The sequence below is a fragment of the Ailuropoda melanoleuca genome, chromosome 20 (genome assembly GCF_002007445.2).
Source record: "Ailuropoda melanoleuca isolate Jingjing chromosome 20, ASM200744v2, whole genome shotgun sequence".
Taxonomy (NCBI): domain Eukaryota; kingdom Metazoa; phylum Chordata; class Mammalia; order Carnivora; family Ursidae; genus Ailuropoda; species Ailuropoda melanoleuca.
The window spans coordinates 1,281,687-1,301,192 of NC_048237.1; the positions used below are offsets into that span (position 1 = coordinate 1,281,687).

At 42.4% G+C, this 19,506-nt stretch overlaps 1 protein-coding gene across 5 annotated transcripts in view; it reads right to left on the reverse strand.

The window, feature by feature from the left end:
* CHD8 (chromodomain helicase DNA binding protein 8) overlaps nucleotides 1-16,925 on the reverse strand; it is a 58,832-nt gene extending 41,907 nt beyond the window's left edge. For 2 of the 5 annotated variants that reach the window (XM_011235512.3, XM_011235510.3), the window contains exon 1: nucleotides 16,812-16,925. The gene's annotated coding sequence lies outside the window, so the exon portion shown is untranslated. Of the gene's footprint in view, nucleotides 1-2,277; nucleotides 2,379-16,811 lie in introns of those variants that run through there. The other 3 variants (XM_034648611.1, XM_034648609.1, XM_011235514.3) reach the window with 2 other exon arrangements.
* Between the last annotated feature and the right edge of the window lie 2,581 nt (nucleotides 16,926-19,506).

Here is a 19,506-nt window from a genome sequence, read left to right on the forward strand (position 1 = left end):
AACCCACTCCCCCTGCTTGTGTTCCCTCTCTCGTTGGCGGTCTCTCTGTCAAAAAAATAAAATCTTTAAAATAAATAAATAGATAGATATTAAGCCTTCAAATACATGAAGCACTTAGATATCCCGAAGTAAAACAACTGCCTACAGACTCATACCAGACTTCTTTCATAATGAAAATGAAAAGCCAGTCATGGCCTACCACTACAAAGAGAAATCCATTTATATGCTCAAAAAGAAAGACAGCGTTTGATGACTGCGCTTATTCACTTTCCATAATTTTAAATGACAGAAACCTTGGGGGGAGGGAGTTGGGGAGAAATGAAACATACCAGCCAGTTAAGGTTAGAATCCGAGGCCACCTATCTATAATTTCCGTATAACAAGCCAGTTAATGCTAAACAATTTACGTAACAGACTTTCATCTCACCTTCTTTTAAAGGGGGAACTACTCTTTCTCCATGAAGTAAGTGTAAACTGATGTTCTTCTGCAGATTTACAACCTTTGATATACTTCCTTTTTTTTTTTTAAAAGAATCTATAAAATCCCAACTCTCCTGTTTTTATTTTACCAGTCTTTCCCTTGCCCATTTCAATAACACTATGTCTGTCTTATCATAAAGGACTTTGTTTTCATTCTACACTATAATTTCCATTGCAATCTCCCCATATCTTTCAACAAAGCAGTGATTCTCAACTGGGGGATGAAAGGTATGTGTAGTTTGAAAGTACATACTAAAAAAAAAAAAGAAAAAGAAAGAAAAAAGAAAGTGCATACTCAATGTCATAATTTTATATTTATCAAATGGAAAAGGAAGACACAGCTCATTGTTTAGGGTATTTATATTCAGTAAAACTAAAGAGTAAAACTCTTTGTGGCCAATGAGGATCTGCAAAAGAAAACTGAGAAAAGGGGGTGGAGAAGCATGCCTGGATTGGAAGGGTTATCAATATCTCTATTGTAGGGTAAGATTTCTTATGGTCTCTCAAAAGGGAGTTTATCATAGTTTATTGTTTATGATGGACAAGAAACACTGCAACAGAGATTAGTCCAGCTGTCCAATAGATGAAATTATATAAACTGAACTACAGACATCCGTTTTCCAGACTTCTCTGTACTACTCACCCTCTTAGAAGATAATGAACTAATGCCATATTGACAAATACTAACCTTTTTTTTGTAATATGCACTTCCAGAAAGTACCACCTATGCCCACTCAAGCTCTAACTGCTCAAAGATTCAGAAAAGAAACTATTTTACTTCAAAGTATAAATCTTGTTATTGGAAACTGTATCCTTTCAAGAGGCTCAGTTGAAGACAGACATAAACACATGTTATTGAAACACAAGATGGTTAGAAGCAGCTTAATCTAAATGATAAATCCCTTGAAAATAAAATCATCAGAAAGCCTAAAATGAAAATCACCAACATAATTTTTAAAAAGACTAATTTAAAAACTGTACCATGGAGACATTTGTAAGACCCAAAGAGTCTCAGATCTTATAAAGAAATGGGAAATAAACATCCAAGGTGAATGTAATCACCATTTAGGGTCAGCAAGGGATCAGGATGGAAGGACATAGAGCATAGAAATGGAGCTATTAACTTGGAGCCACTCATATCCTCAAGAAGATCAAGATCCTAGGCCATTTTCTCTATCTTCACCATTATCACTGCCAAATATGCGGCTACTCTGTTTTTGTTTTCCCAATTACTAGAGGAAAAAGCACTCACACCTCAGTCAGGAGTATGGACATTTGGGGGCAAACATGGCTGGTAAAGTGAGCCTTTCTAAATAAACAGAGAAAGTAAAAGGCAACTATGAAAGCTAAAAGCATGTACGTATATCCAGGGACCAAAGGGGAAACTACAGAAATTATGTACTCATATGAAAGAAGATAGGGGGAAAGGTAAGGAAGTGAGGGGTTGATTGAGAGGGAAACGCTACTGGGGGTGGGGGTGGCGGGGACCCGGGTACATTACCTGCTCATACTGCCGGGGTTGGTGCCAGTAAGGCCCATACAGCAGAAGGGGGAGATTTCAGGCAACTGGTGCTCCCAAAAAGGAAATGAGGTACATGCACTTGACGGAGGGAGCTACCAGGGTGCCCTCCTGGGTGGGGATGGCCAAGACGGGAAGATGCGGGGGGGGGGGGGGGGTGTGGATGCCCGGGTGGGAGCAATTTTAGGGCGGAAGCTACAGGCTGGAAGGCCCGACAAAAACCTGAAGGAGAAAAGGAGCTGTGCCTCACCCCAGCGGTCTAAGAGAGATGCCTTTACCTGCAGCGGCCGTGGGGGGCCGGTTCGCCCCTCTCGCTGTCTTTCCAGCACCAGTTCCCCCCACCCCTCCTGCGCAACCTAACTTGATGCTCCCGCCCGCCCCACGTCTTCATTGGCTAAACTCTACTGCCACTCACCAAAAGCGCAAGGACGCAAAACAGCGCAAAGGGCTGGACTAGCAAGAGCTTCCCCCTCCCCCGCCACCGCAGGTTAGGTTGAGAGCGCACGGAGAGGCCTATCCGGTTTCTAGGGCCGAGGCGAAGCCTGAAGCTTGCTTGAAAAAAAGGGGCCTGGCCAGAGGCACAGTCTCCTACTGCGGGAAACTAGTCCTGGGGATTAAATTCCCTACCACCTACTCTGTAGTCTGCACACTAAAGAGCGTAAACCCGGGAGGGAGGGTTCCACACTATGCCAACTCCGCCTCCCAATGAATCCCCTACCTTCTAACTAGCTGTCCTGTCTATAACCTTCTCCTGTAGTGACTATACCAGATTCCACTCCCCATTGAAAGGGGACAAATCTTCCCTCCATCATGGGAGTGAGTCAGCCCAGTTGCTGTTATATGGGGCCTTTTACTCTTAAAAGATAAGCACTCTTTCTGCCATAACCACAGTGCTGGTTTGTATTCTTGATACTCCAACCTTTGGGCAGCTGTATCACTTTCTATAAAGTAATCCCAGGTGCCCTCTAGCAATTCCCAGAACCCTCCCCTCCAAAACATACATCCATTCCTCACCCCTAAACCTGATCTCCGACCCTCACATCACTTCTCTTGAAACTCAGCCTGTTTGGCATATTGGCCAGTATCCACTTTGCAATGCCACTTGAGACACTCTGATTCCCAATGAAACTAGTCAACCCCAGAATGATGGTACCCAAGCTTAAATCCCTCAAAGTAAACAAATGCTAAAATCAGTTGCTTAGTTCCTGACCACTAGTTTCCCCTGAAATGTAACTAGTCTCAACCCTGAAATCCTGTTTTCTGTACTCTAGGACACAACTGAGGAAGGTCAACTTGGCCTTAGCTCTCCTATTTTTAAAGATCCTAGCATTACCACTATTATTAGGAACACCAATATCACTCCTTTAGACAATACTGTTTTCCCATTCACTCAGACTTAAAACCTCAAAGGCATCTCTGAAACCTCCTCTTGTATCCACCACCCAATCATTTGTCAAGTCCCACGGACTCTCCCAAAATGTGTCACAGACAGATTTTGGAGCTGGCAAGGACTTTGGTAATCATATCAAGTCAACCCTCTTGTACAGATGAGAAAACTGAGGCTTAGAGAGATGAGTGATTCAACTATGAAACTAAGAGGAAAGTTAGGATTCATTTCTCTCATTTCTGCTGCCACCTCTTTATTTATGCACTTACCTATGTTAAAAAAAAGAAACCTCATAACTGATCCCTTCCCCCACAAATCCATTCTGCTACCAGATGAATTTCCTAAAACACACTAAGTTCAGATCAGTCTCCTCCTTAAAAACTTTCAAAGGTTCCCTGTTACTTAAGATATAAACCTCAAGACTACATCTTGCCTTTCCAGTCTTATTTCCCACTAGCCTCCTACATACATACTTATATGCTAGCCAAAAAAGCCCAACTTTCTACTGTCATATATTTTTCTTATAGCCTAGCTAATGCTACTGTCTTCAAATTATACTCCATCCTTATTCATTTCTCTGCCTCATCAAAATCTTATTTCTCTCCTAATATCTACATCAAATGCCTCTTCATTGTGTCCCCATTTGTTGAGGATATAATACACTAACTATTGTGGAAATATTAGAGAACCAAAGGTGAATAAGACATAATCTCTACCCTCAAAGAACTCACAATAGGTAGGAGTATGTTTGGGTATATATGTGGGGAGAGGTTGGAAAATGGGACTATGACAATAATGACAAATGTAAATAATCATAATACCAGATGATAAATGCAATGAAATAAGCAGGGGGCTATTACAGGAATACAGATGAAAGGGACTTATTAACTTAGAAGGAAAAAGTTATCAAGAAAGTCATTTCTTGGGGCGCTTGGGTGGCTCAGTCGTTAAGGGTCTGCCTTTGGCTCAGCTTGGGTCATGATCCCAGCGTTCTGGGATCGAGCCCCGCATAGGGCTCCCTGCTCAGGGGGAAGCCTGCTTCTCCCTCTCCCACTCCCCCTGCTTGTGTTCCCTCTCTCGTGCCTCTCTCTCTGTCAAATAAATAAATAAAATCTTTAAAAGAAAGAAAGAAAGTCATTTCTTGGGCGCCTGAGTGGCTCAGCTGGTTAAGCAACTGCTTTCAGCTCAGGTCATGATCCCAGGGTCCTGGGATGGAACCCCGCATCATCAGGCTCTGCAGAGAGCCTGCTTCTCCCTCTCCCTCTGCCTGCAGCTCCCCGTTTGTGCTCTCTCTCAAATAAATAAATAAAATCTTTAAAAAAAAAAAAAGGCCATTTCTTAAAATGAGGAGGAGTTAACTAAGGAAGGTAAAGTGGGCTACAAGAAAGGAGTATTCAGGCAGTAGGGACAATAAGAGCAAAATCAAAACAAAGCACAGCAATGGCAAACAGCAGGAGACACGTAGAGGAAACTTTAAGGAACTATGTAGTTCAATGTCGCCAAAGTGTAAATCACAAACAGAAATTAGATGAGACTGAAAGGGTAAGTTAAGGCCAGACCCTCAACGAAGGCCTTGCGCACCGTGTTAAAGCATTTTCTGATAGGTGGGTGAGGGGCCGCCGGAACACAGAAGGACATGAGCAGAGCTGCGCTTTGGTGAGCTAACTCTGGCTACGGAATAGAGAGTACACCTGGGAAATGAAGGGTCCGAGAACACAGAAGCACTCAGGAGGCTGCTGTGGGAGTCCAGAAAAGAGCTGTATAGAAATTTGATTTTTTTTTCCTGCTCAACAACAAAAGCCCCTTTCCTATATTGGGGGAATAGCTCAAGATATAAATCTCACTGAAAGGCCGATTCTTACCTCCCACTATAGACTGTTAAAGGAGATGGGAAATCAGAGCAGGGGCTGGAGGGAGGGATCCCAGTTACTCTTCCTGGCAAAGACAAAGTACACACGTGACCTAGACTAGTTTAAGTGGACAGTCCTTCAGAGAAATTTGACTTTGCAGATGTAATACAAAGACCCACAACCAACCAGTTAAACAATACTCAGCAGTGCCAGGCACTAGAGTTCTACCACAGCATCCTAAACAGACTATTCAGTGGTATGACCTTGGACATTGTCTCTAACCTCCCTTAGTTTCAGGTCATTTTCTAAACCAGATTGTCTAGCATTCATATTGATTTTGTGAGCCACGCAATAACTTTCCAATAAATCCCCTTTCTGCGTAAGCTAGCCAAAAGACAATTTCTGCTGTTTGTAACCAAGAACCCTAACAAGGCGATTAATGTCTGAATCGCAGCAATGTGGGTTAAAGGTAATGATAAGGAAGAGACAGAGCCAAGTAACAAACACTTAATAAGGGGATAAAAATGCATAGAACCGAGAGTTTAGAGAGAAAGGTGAGTTCAGCCATGTTGAGTCCAGCCCAGAGCAGGCTAAGTAGTGATATTTGATAGGAGATTGGATGTATAAATATAAAAGTTGGCTTGGTGATAATTTAGAATTCTCAGTATCTAAATAGTAGTTTTAACAGTGGAGTGTGCCCAGGGAATATGTAGAACAGAGCAAGTATACAAAAAACTGTACCAATACTGTTGGGGAGACAACAGAGAATGTTGGGGTCTATGAAGGACTGAAGAATCCATGACCATTCCAAAGAGAGTAGGTGCTAGGCAGCTCTAATTAAGTGTTGCCATATGGAAATGCACATCCAAGGTTGAGCGAGAACTTCAGATTTTTCAAATGCCAGAAATAGAGTTTTATGTAAATCTAGGTTTTAAATGTAGACAATTAATTCAAAAAAAAAAAAACCATTTTGAACACTCTGCAGGCTAAACAAAACACTTAGCTGGAAACCCAAGTGTTGAGATTTTTGAGGTAGAATGAGAAAGTTAAGGAGGAACCCAGGAAAACATCAGGATTTAAGAATCAGGGGCACCTGGCTGGTTTAGTCGGAAGAGCGTGAGGCTCTTTTTGGGGGGTGGGGGAGAGGGAGAGAAAAAATCTTAAGTGGGCTCCATGTGCAGCGCAGAACCTGACGTAAGGCTCGATCTCATGACCCTGAGATCATGACCTGAGTGGAAATCAAGAGTTGGATGCTTAATTGAGTGAGGCACCCAGGCACCCCAGAGCAAGCAACACTTGATCTTGGGGTAGAGACTTTGAGCCCCATGTTGGAAGTAGAGATTACTTAAATAAATAAAACTTAAAATTAAAAAAAAGGATTTAAGAATCAGAATAAGCGGGCACTGGGCTGGCTCAGTCAGTAGAGTCCAACTCTTGATCTCAGGGTTGTGAGTTCAAGCTCCAAGTTGGGCATGGAGCTTACTGAAGGGGAGGGGGATAAAATAGGTGATGGGATTAAGGAGTACACCTGCAGTGATGAGTACCTGCTGTTGTATGAAGTNAGAGATTACTTAAATAAATAAAACTTAAAATTAAAAAAAAGGATTTAAGAATCAGAATAAGCGGGCACTGGGCTGGCTCAGTCAGTAGAGCATCCAACTCTTGATCTCAGGGTTTGTGAGTTCAAGCTCCAAGTTGGGCATGGAGCTTACTGAAGGGGAGGGGGATAAAATAGGTGATGGGATTAAGGAGTACACCTGCAGTGATGAGTACCGGGTGTTGTATGAAGTGCTGAATCACTATATTGTACCCCTGAAACTAATACTACACTGTACGCTAACTAACTGGAATTTAAATAAAAACTTTAAAAAGTTAAATAAAAAATCAGAATAAGCTACACCTAAGTAGGTAGAGAAGGAAAAGCTAGAGAAGTAAACAGTGCAATGTCATGGAAGCAGAGTGGAGAATTGCAGGGGAAAAGAGTGATCAATTATATCGAACAAAAGCAAGAATGTCTGACAATGTAATTTAAAATGTCCACTGGATGTAATAATTGAAAGCCTTCTAATCCCCACTTTTCATTGCCAAGCCCAAAGTAATCAGTTCCTTTTGAGCTTTCACGGCATTTTAAGTGCTCTTTACGATAAGTATCTTCTACTTTATATTTTAGTTGTACTTGTACATGGAGGTATAATGAGCTTTGAAATCAGAGGGACCTGGGTTCAAATTTCTGTCCCACCAAGTAAATTAACCTTTCTGAGTCTAGTTCATTCTTCTGTACAAAGGGAAATCAAGTTACAGGGCCGTTAATGAAGATTAATGAAACACCTAACACAGTATTTGGCATATAAACACTATGTCCTAGGAGATACTCAACAAATGTTGCGGGTAAATCTTTGGGGAAAAAATTTGGTTTTGCCAGTGTCTCTACGTACCTAGAAGATGCTAGTCAGCTTTCAAGGGAATCACCAAAATAATTTGTTAATTTCAGCAGGCTAGTATCTATGTACTTGAATACGCACTCAGGCTCTCTTCCTCTACCTATAATCTAAGACAAACAGGAATAACTACGCTTTAGATTCTAAAGTCTGAAGATTATGTTCAACTAACTGGCTTCAGTCAGCCTAAACCTGTCATAGACAGACGTTCTAAGTCAAGAGTATCCAACCTTGAGTGGTAAGACACCTAAACGAATACTCTCAGGGATCCAAAGAAGGGTCACAAAGATTTTAGAAAAAGCACTCCCACTCTCAAAACACTTATTTCGGATTGCTTCCAGGATGTCAGGACGACTTTTCTGGTTTTTCGTCTACCTCTCTGGCCACTTCTGCTTTGCTACTCTTCTCCTCTACCAGCCTTTCCTGTTGAAGTTCACGAAGGTTTGGTCCCAGGCCCTCTTTATTTATTTATTTATTTTAAAAGATTTTATTTATTTATTTGACAGAGAGAGAGACAGCCAGCGAGAGTGGGAACACAAGCAGGGGGAGCGGGAGAGGGAGATGCAGGCTCCCAGTGGAGCAGGGAGACCAATGTGCGGCTCGATCCCGGAACCCTGGGATCACGCCCCGGACCGAAGGCAGACGCTTTATGACTGAGCCACTCAGGCGCCACCTAGGCCTGCTTTAATTTTCATTCTACACTTTTCTCCAAGAATGTCTAATTTACATACATGGCCTCAACTATTATTATTTCCTTCAACAAATTATCTATGTATTTATATCTCTCGGCAAGAGGTCAACCCTGAATCCCCCACCTGTACACATCTACGTGCTTACTCCATGCCTTTTCTTGGTTGTGTCTCCAGTCTCCTTAGCTGACCCACCTGTCCCACTCTTCCTATAACAGGCTTTTTTTTTTTTAAGATTTATTTACTTGAGAGAGAGAGAGAGAAAGCAAGCTTGTGCAAGTAGCGGGAGGGGCTGAGGGAGAAGGAGAATCTCAAGCAAGCTCAGCACTGAGCGCGGGGCTTGATGTCATGACCTGAGGTGAAATCAAGAGTCCGTGGCTTAACCGACTGAGCCACCCAGGCGCCCCTCCCTATAACAGGCTTATTACCTCAAGGAGACTGATTCCTTGGTAGTCCGTCTAGTCACCTCCATCCCCACACCACACGTGCACATACACAAGGAGGGTAATCATTGTCCAGCACCTCCCATTCAGCCACAGCTGCAGAGACCAGAAATCCTCTTCTTCATGATCCATATTCATTATTTTAAAATCCTACCTTTACCTCCTAAATATCTCTCAAATGCCTTCACTCCTGTCTCTACTGCCATTCTGGATCAATTTACCATTCACTTCCCTGACGTACAGCAAGCGCCCTCTAAGTGGTTCCCCTCCATTCTGCCTATTTACCTCTTCTGTGCCCTTCAGAGTTCACTTCAACATCATCATCGCAAAGAAAAGCTTTCCCTGATGTTGCAGACAAAAAACAGCCAAATTTATTGAGTATGCATTACGTGCCCAGCACTCTTCTAAACAATGAAAATGCATTAACATATTTAATTTAATTAAGCCTGAAATAACTTTTTTTTCTTTTACAGATAAAGAAACGGAGGCACTAAGAGATTAAGTAATTTGCCCAATATCTCATAGCTAGTGAAAAGTGGTCCCAGATTCAAATTTAGGCAATGTGGCTTCAGAAGTCACATTCTTAAATATCTTACTATACTATGCTTTAGGTTATATGCCCCTATTATAAATTCCCCTGTACTATCCATAGCTTTTTGCAGTACAGATTGAATAACTGATTATATAATTGATTCCCCCCCCGTTAGAATATAAGTTCCACAAAGACAAGAGCTGTGTATGATTTGTTCATTACAATATTCCCTTTGCTTATCAGGTGGACATTTAATGTACTTTTCTTGAAGGAGTATATTTTCAACATCCAGCCAAAGGTGTGTGGGAGTGGGGCTGTAAAGAGCTAATGGGGAGGTTTCAGAGCAACAGCAAGGGCTTCTCTCAGACTCTGGAGATAGTAAACGGGCAGAGGCATGTTTCCTACCAGAAACGTTCAGAAGAGGCATTATACATCGGAAACCGGGGATGTACTACTGTATGGTGACTAACATAATATAATAAAAAAAAATTAAAGAAAAAAAAGAAGAGGCATTATAAAATCATAAGCGTCTTCACTTTTTAGAACCTGGACTACATGCAATATACATAAGACTGTTTTCTGTAGTATGATAATTACTGTTAAAAGTAATGAAATTTTAGTGATTTTCTTTAGGCGCGAGACCATAAAGCCTCCGTGATGGCCAATTTAAAGCCTGGCAAGAGACAAACAGATGATACTAAACCCATATGACCCAAAACTAGGGCACGGGTTCATTTTCAAGTCAGCCTCATTGTACATTTTTTTCCAGTAAAACTCCGGAGTTTTGGCCTAAGTCTGAAGATAGAAAATAAGAGCCTTATCTGTAAGGATCTGTAAGGATCACTGCCCTTAGGCCAAATTAGCTGGAAAAGTTCTTCACTGGCACATAGTCACCAAGGTGAAAATAATATTCTGGGTTCCAGCTGAGGAATATCTAACTGGATCAATATATCCACCTTGTGTGATGCCACTTGTGGGCATCGAGCATAAGTAACAATATATATAAATTTAGGTAACAAAGTCCTGGTCCAACTTATGGTCCCCCACAACACACACACCACTCTTACATGCCCCATTTTAACTGGGCCAAGTATATGTACATTTGTTCAGCCTAACAGAAAAATATAAATATTTACTTAATTATTTATGAGGTATTGTTTCATTGCAACATTTATGTTAAAAAAGTGTATGTGGGGGGCGCCTGGGTGGCACAGCGGTTAAGCGTCTGCCTTCGGCTCAGGGCGTGATCCCGGTGTTATGGGATCGAGCCCCACATCAGGCTCCTCTGCTATAAGCCTGCTTCTTCCTCGCTCCTGCTTGTGTTCCCTCTCTCGCTGGCTGTCTCTCTCTCTGTCCAATAAATAAATAAAATCTTAAAAAAAAGTGTATGTGATGAAAGGAGGAGAAACATTATAAAGCACTGCTATTACCACACTCGTGCTTCCAGGCACAAAAAATGACCTCAGTGACATGGGACTGATGAAAATTTAAATTTAGTGTACTAGTTTGACTTGCATTGGCTAATAAATAGTTATCTGCAAGACTGACCAAGTGAATTTCCTCTGTAGAGCTTAAAGTATTTCACATAATCTTATCTTCAAAATAAGTTAAGTAAAGGAAACAAATTACTATCCTTTTTTTTTTCCTTTTAACAGAGATACAAAGACAAAAATAAATTTTACATTCTCAAGGTTCTTCAACTGCAAAAGGTACAGCTTTAAGAGGCTACCGAATGCCTACTTGTCTCATGTGGTCAAAGACGGTTCCTCCCACAGAAGTCAGCACTGAGCTTTTCAATGGGGGGAGGCTGGATCATGAATGGGGTTTTGAAGTCGGACAGACCAGAGTCCCACTCCTGGCTAAGTTACCTAACCTCATTAAGTCTTATTTTTTCTCTTCGGTAAAACGAAGGTAACATCACATATATTTCAGGGTTACTCTGAAGACTAAAAGATAATGCACAACGTCTGGCACATAGTAGGCAAATGAAAAGGAGCTTATTATTCCCTATCCAATAATTTCAAAGTGTACCATTAAATGTTTCTCTCAAAGCAGAATCACTCCTTAGAGACTTGGCTGTGCTGGTCGGCTAAGCAGAATGGTGGGATACTGAAATAGATGTAAAAGTTTCACAATTAAAATAGCAGGACTGCTGGGCAGGATGAAAAGACTCTGAGAAAGCAGTACAGCCCTTTAACCTTAAAACCATGGATAAGACTTCAACCAGCCCTGGCGTCTAGGGCAACACCCAGGTAATTCAATTAATCATTATTTTGTGCTTGTAGGAATGAAGCCAGTGTCTATCTCACAGTACTCCATTTACTTCACAATGCCTGCTGTGGGAACATATAGGTCTCCAACTGACTAGGCTGCCCCTTGATAGGTTCACGTGCCCAGATCCAACTGCCTCGACTCTTGACTCCCATGACTTTCAGGACAGCCGTATATGGAAGTGGCCATTACCTATACGTATTTAAGGCCTCGTGAAGATGCCCCCCCCAACAGGAAGCATTCCTGAAAAACAGGCAAAAGCACTACATTTTACAGGAGAATTGATGTGTAAATAAACGAAGAGTTAATGTGTTCCACTCCCCAGACAAGGGGGAAAAAGAAGTATAAATACTGAGTAGAAGCAATGAAGAAGAAAAAACACTGAGTGAAAGGTCCATGCTCATGGAACTTGGTGTAGCCCGTTTAAAAATCCAGAAAAATCTTCCCATTCAGTTTACTTAGATAGATATCTGCTGTGTATCTGCTGTATATCTGATATCTGTAACAGAAAATGAAAATTATGTTCTATTAAGAAATTCTGGATGATCTGGGCTCTAAATAGGCAGCTCAATTACTGAAATCACTGGTTTCTTCTAGAACCAACCAAAATGAAATCCCCATGTCTCTAATGGGACAACGTACGTCTGAATATGTCCCAAAGGAATAATCCCCAAGGCATAGTGTATTCCCAAAGTAGGTAGTGGAAGAAAAAATGAAAGCAGGCTATTCCAAAGGTTTCTATAACGCACATGAGAGACAATTTGAGAAACCGGTAAGACTTTACAGCTCCTGAACGTCCTTCCTCCCAGATGAAATTAAGAATTCAGTTAATATATAACCTTTCTCGGGGCGCCTGGGTGGCACAGCGGTTAGGCGTCTGCCTTCGGCTCAGGGCGTGATCCCAGCGTTATGGGATCGAGCCCCGCATGGCTCCTCTGCTATGAGCCTGCTTCTTCCTCTCCCACTCCCCCTGCTTGTGTTCCCTCTATCGCTGGCTGTCTCTATCTCTGTCGAATAAATAAATAAAATCTAAAAAAAAAAAAAAATATATATATATATATATATAACCTTTCTCAGAAAGATACTGACATAGGTTTAGGAGAATTACAGACTCTCAAAACAAAAAGGTGTTATTAGAGAATTACAAATAACTAGAATATTGGGATATTACCAAAAGAATTATAACTATTACATTTAAGTTGCTGACATACAGGGGAGAAAAAAAGCACAGTTCATTATTACCTAGTAACTTCAATACTATGTCATTTAATTACCTTTTTAAAATGAAATAAACACTGAAAATACCAAATGAAATGAAACCATACACAATAAATTTCTCTGGGAACGTACAGAGGGGATAATTCAGGGGTGTTTCATTCTTTTTCCCTAAAGATTTATATACTTTTTTCAGAGAGAGAGCACAGGGGAAGGCATAGAGGGAGAGAATACTCAAGCAAATTCCCTGCTGAGCATGCAGCCCAACTCGGGGCTCAATCCCATGACCCATGATCATGACCTGAGCAGAAACCAAGAGTCAGATGCTTAACCAACTGAGCCACCCAGGTGCCCCAGGGATATTTCATTCTTTCAATGATAAAACCAATCTTTTCCTAATAATTATGCATAAGAATGAGGAATTTTTAAAATTTTGGGGGCTTTTTTGTACTTTCATTTGATTATGAGTGAATCTGATGTTCTGGAAACTTATCAAACAAACTAATAAGAATACACTTGGATCGTCTGAATTTGAAGGGGTTAGAACATTGTCTAGATTCCCTATGCCACTCTACCACTTGGAATATATTCCAGTATACCCCTCCCTGCTGAAGATAAATGTAAAGCAATTATCTTTGCCAGTCTACTTTCTGTTTATGTCTTCTGGATTTTTTTTTTATTATATCGTAACATACATTGGTAGGTAGAAATTAATTGCTTTATTTTTAAAAGCTCCTGCTACAATCTGAAGACAGGAATTAAGATATTTTAAAATTAGTCTTTAAAAAAAACTGGGGGCGCCTCGGTGGCACAGCGGTTAAGCGTCTGCCTTCGGCTCAGGGCGTAATCCCGGCGTTATGGGATCGAGCCCCGCATCAGGCTCCTCCACTGGGAGCCTCCTTCTTCCTCTCCCACTCCCCCTGTGTTCCCTCTCTCGCTGGCTGTCTCTATCNCTCCCCCTGCTTGTGTTCCCTCTCTCGCTGGCTGTCTCTATCTCTGTCGAATAAATAGATAAAATCTTTAAAAAATAAAATAAATAAATAAAAATTAAAATTAAAAAATTAAAAAAACTGAATAAAAGGCATAGAATTATCAGTCTAAAAAAAAGATATTTTAAAGTTGACCGTTTTGAGCCTAATGAAGGACAGAAAGTAATGGTTAATAAAGAGGGCAAAAGAAGTGCTACCTACAGAAGAGCTTCATGAGACATCTCAGAGACGAACGCACTTTGTAGTTTAAATTGAAAACATCCAGTCAACTACAAAGAGGCAGACTTATTTTGCAACACAAATACAATGAAAATTTAAAGGCCGTATGAAAGAGTGAGAAAACACAAAAAAGAGCCCAATTACAACTTGATACACTTGTACACACAAAACAAAACAGAGGTTAAGGTGGGGAAAGGTTATCCAGGATAAAATTTAGAACGTAATAAATGACAAAATAAACCTTTAGGCAATAGTAAACGGTGGATACAACAGCTTTGTTATATAAAAATACAACTGTCACTTGAGTACCAGATACCAAAAGAACACATCTTGAAAACTAGGGTCTCTCTGCATCTCGTAAAAGGCCTCAACAAGACAGAAGCAAAAAAGGCACAATATCAGTGAATTAAAACAAAAAGCAAAGTGAACAAAACTGTAACAGAAGTTTGAAAGGAAGACCATCAACTCTGTGAGAAAAAGAATAAAAAATTAATTAAAGGGGAGACACAGAAAGTTAAACCAAGTAAAATCTGAATTGATACTATATCAGTGAATCAATGCTAATGGTAAAACAGTAAAAACTAGGTTGGCCACCACAGTGCACGGTGGGTCACGCAAGGACCTGCACATCAGGGACTTGCCCAAATGCAACTCCAGAAGTGGAGTGACTTTTAGGGGTAAGGATGAGGGGCCAGAAAATATGTTTGTTTATCCCCCAGATATCAGGCTCAATGTAGGCTCAGAAAACAACTCTTGCAGGGCAGTGGACAAACAGTATCTTCAAAGCATTAACATTCATCTCAATGCTCAAAAAATGTTACAGTCCTTCCAGAGATGACAATATCAAATCTCATTCTTTCAGTAAGCAAGTACAGTTCTCGGCACCCACAAATTAAGTGGTAGTTTAGCTTAAAAAAAACTCACCCTTTTCAAAGGAGATGGGTACAATAGTTTCTTTTAAAGACTGATGCCCCCTCACCATCCTACCTTACCTAAGGGAAACTCTATCTTACCTATCAGACCCTTCATATAAAATGTCAGATTTTTTCCTCTCACAGCCAAAACTCTAAAGTGGTGGTAACCACAATGCCAAGATTCTTCCACCCCATCACCTGGTCCTGCTGCAGAGAAGGCTATCCCAGAAAATACAAGATCTGCGTTTCCTGGTGGTTCACAACCAGTTCAGTAGATTTCTACTATTTCTATCATTTTCTACCCACGTCTAAATAAATGGATTTTGTCAATTTGGGAACTGACAAAATCAAAAGGACAGACGCACAGGATAGATCACACATGGGGAAGGTGTGAACTGCGCAAGTACCCGTACACTGCTCCATCCAATTCCTCACCCCAATCCATTACACCTTTGCTACTTCAGTTGTAGACCTTCCCTGAGGCCTGTCTCTTCACACAGGCTTACCCTCTCTTTGGCCAATGTCCTTCATCATGCCTTGCAGACCCACTGGCATGCCACTCTTGCAACCCAGGTCTTCTTAAATAGAAAAAGTTTTCTTTATAACTCTCTTTTAAGGGGTGGAATAAGTCCAAAATACCACAATTTGTTCTGAAGCCTGTCTGGTGAGCACTACCAAAGAAATTCCTAAGCATAAGACATTATCTAATTAACTAACAGAGGAACTTATTCAAATCCCCAAACTCACCTTCTAGCATCTAAAGTGTCCCACACTGGATAGGACCTCAGCCGACTCTAAGGATAACCCAGTCAGAGAATCCCCGACTGAACTGACAGGATCAGAACAACATGAAGAGGAAATAATTTGTGGATGCTGGTGTGAGAGTATGATGCAATGGACACTGATAACGCAGCTCCTCTGGCTGGAATTTGGGACAATTCTATTAGGACAAGACATCGAGTTCTTAAGTCTTCGACTCCTAGCTCACTATGCTCAGTCACTGAAAAAAGATTGGTCCGCTAAACATATATACGCCCGTACACCTCCACTATACATTTCTTTAAAGACCTTAATCACTTCAGGACTGCCCCTAAAGGGCAGGAGCTGCGGCACTTGCACAGCTGCTGCAATGGCTGGAAAATTTCCTGCGACACTAGAGACAGGTAAATAAAGAAATTGCATTCGCTCGGAGGCAGGGGGAGGGGTCTTCTGCTAGTGAAGAGTTTACATAATGCAACAGAAGACCAGTAAGCTCTGCAGACCTGTCAATGGAGATGCAAAGCTTGAGCTCCTCTCTTCCCACCATCTCTAAACACTCTCCAAAAGCCTGATATTCCCTCCCAAAGACCCACAGAAATTACACCTACTAATGTATAACAATGTGCACACGCTCACGCCAAGCTTTCCTACCCACCTTTATTATTAAAATACAAAAAGAAAGAAAGAGAAAGAAATAAACCCCTAACCTCCTACTTCTGAGACCAAAGTATGGAGTAACCAAACGCAGCCGGGGAGTTTTCTCTCCGCTGAAGGGGCAAGGAGAACAAGAAGCTGCCTCAAATCTACACCACGCCCAGTAACGCAATGACAAGCCCTAAAAACCCCACAGCGGCGGGGCAGGCCCCTTCGCGGCTTGCCCCGACTCGGGCCCCGCGGCCCAGCAGCCGCCCTCTCCCCCGGCCTTTCACAAAGGAGAATGGTTCAGTCCAGAGCATCACCCAGCACCTGATCCCTCACAACTGGGGGACCGGTAAGGAGCGGGGAAGCAAGGAGGAGGATGAGTTACTGAAACCAATTCTAAGAGCTTTAGTTTTGCAAAGACTCTTGGACCAGCACTGATGAGCAGGCGTGAGCGGGAAGCCTACCTGAACAAGTCCTGGTGCTTCCTTTCCAGCCAGCGTTTCAACTCACCCTTTCGGAGAACAAGGCGCCTTCCGGCGGAGCATGGCCAGCCCTCGCCTCAATCTAGCTTGCTGGTAGTCCCTTCTCCCTCGGCTCCGCCCACCTACGCTGCCACCCTCCAATGGCAGGGCTGACGTCCGGCCTCTTCCAGCAAGGTAGTGTGAGTGCCATCCAGGAAGTCTCCCGAGGGTGGGAGGTCCTAAAAGGCTGAGAAGGGTACGTAGGCAACCACGGATATGCCTGATTGAAAATAAAATCTGGCGGCAGCCTGCCTTTGACTGCTCAGCTCACAGGCGTTCAGGCCTCTCGGCATCTTTTTTTTTTTTTTTTTTACCCCCGCCGGTGGGGGCGCTCTAAACTGAAACACTTAATTACCTGTTTGGGGAAGCCATCTTGGATCCGGCCGGTGCCTTGGGGACAGGGAAGAGGAAGGAGTATTTAAGGGATTTGAAGCCCTTTTCGGAGTTCTCTCGAACTACTTAGGTCCAGGCCCAACATGCTTTATGTAATCAGAATGTCCCCAATTACGATGGTCAGGAATAGAGCTTAATGCAGTTAGAGGCAACTCCCCTCCCCCACATGAGTGACGAGATCTTACCAAATCAAAGCAGCAACAAAAATCAACTTTTTGGAATGAGAGTGGATTTTCACAGTCCTAGGATAATCCTTTATAGACACCTCACCCCTCAGAATGTCAGCATGAGAGCAACGTAGGTTATGTATCTATTCTAGGCGCTTCTAATCCTTTTTTGGGTAAGATTTTATTTATTTATTCGACAGAGATAGAGACAGCCAGCGAGAGAGGGAACACAAGCAGGGGGAGTCGGAGAGGAAGAAGCAGGCTCATAGCAGAGGAGCCTGACGTGGGGCTCGATCCCATAATGCCGGGATCACGCCCTGAGCCGAAGGCCGACAACCGCTGTGCCACCCAGGCGCCTCTCTAGGTGCTTCTAATCCTAATAATGCTTCGCTTGCCAAGTTTTCCAGTGTTGGGTTTGGCAGTACAGAGGACTGCGAGTCTCTTATAAATGAACAGGATTTAGGGAAGAATTTTTTCTTAAAGGCTCAAATTCATCACAGATCCAAATTATGTGTGAGTACCGATAGAGCACATGCTAGAAGCCTTGGAGGAGAGATACGTGAAGAGAGCCCTCAGGGGACAGCCTTAGAAACAAAGGCTGTAGAGAATAATTTCCTGGTAACAGCATTTAAATTAAAAAGGAAATAATTTTATTGTAGGTGGGGGGCGCCTGGGTGGCTCAATCGGTTAAGGTCTGCCTTCCGCTCAGGTCATCATTCCAGGGTCCAGGGATCCATCCCCACGTCCAGCTCCCTGCTCAGCGGGGAGCCTGCTTCTCTTCCTCCGTCTACCGCTCCCCCTGCTTGTGCTGTCAAATAAAATCTTTTTAAAATTTTTTTTATTGTAGGTGAAATTCTCTTGTGCTCAATGAGACTTTCCTGTATTTCCTAGAATAAATTTCTACTGTTATTTCAACTTGCTACAGGAAGGTTTTGCTTTTTTTTTTAAGATTTTATTTATTCATTCGACAGAGATAGAGACAGCCAGCGAGAGAGGGGACACAAGCAGGGGTAGTGGGAGAGGAAGAAGCAGGCTCATAGCAGAGGAGCCTGATGTGGGGCTCGATCACAGAACGCCGGGATCACGCCCTGAGCGGAAGGCAGACGCCTAACGGCTGTGCCACCCAAGCGCCCCTGGAAGGTTTTGCTTTTTTAACTTGTGAGTGAAGGGAGTCCTTTCAGATCATTAAAGGAATTTCTCAAGGAATAACATATGCATAGTCACACAAAATAGGAACTCAGAGACGGAAAGGAATCATAGGAATCAATACTTTATCACAGAAGTGGTAAGACTTGGCCAAATACATTTCCCTGTATATCGAGCGAAATCCATTGCCCAAACTTCCCCTGGGCTACTGCTATCATCTTTAACAATTTGAGGTTAGAATTAGAATTTATCAAAACAATTTACCAGCTGTGCCTTTGGAGTTTGTCTGTAGATGCGTATACAGCAATGATCTTACTTATGTTTCTGGAATGAAAACCAATAGGTTCTTTTTGCTTAAAAATAAACCTATCAGGGGCGCCTGGGTGGCACAGCGGTTAAGCGTCTGCCTTCGGCTCAGGGCGTGATCCCGGCGTTCTGGGATCGAGCCCCACATCAGGCTCTTCTGCTATGAGCCTGCTTCTTCCTCTCCCACTCCCCCTGCTTGTGTTCCCTCTCTCGCTGGCTGTCTCTATCTCTGTCAAAAAAATAAAAAATCTTAAAAAAATAAAAATAGGGGCACCTGGGTGGCACAGCGGTTAAGCATCTGCCTTCGGCTCAGGGCATGGTCCTGGCGTTGCGGGATCGAGCCCCACATCAGGCTCCTCTGCTGGGAGCCTGCTTCTTCCTCTCCCACTCCCCCTGCTTGTGTTCCCTCTCTCGCTGGCTGTCTCTATCTCTGTCAAATAAATAAATAAAAAATCTTTAAAAAAAAAAATAAAAATAAATAAAAATAAAAATAAAAAAAATAAACCTATCAAAGGAACCAGTCACAGGCATTTATGGAAAAGGGAAAGGCTGTGGCCTGCTCTACTAATTTTTACTATCTGCAATGACCAAAAGTAGTAGGATTTAGACTGCTTGCTATAAATAGG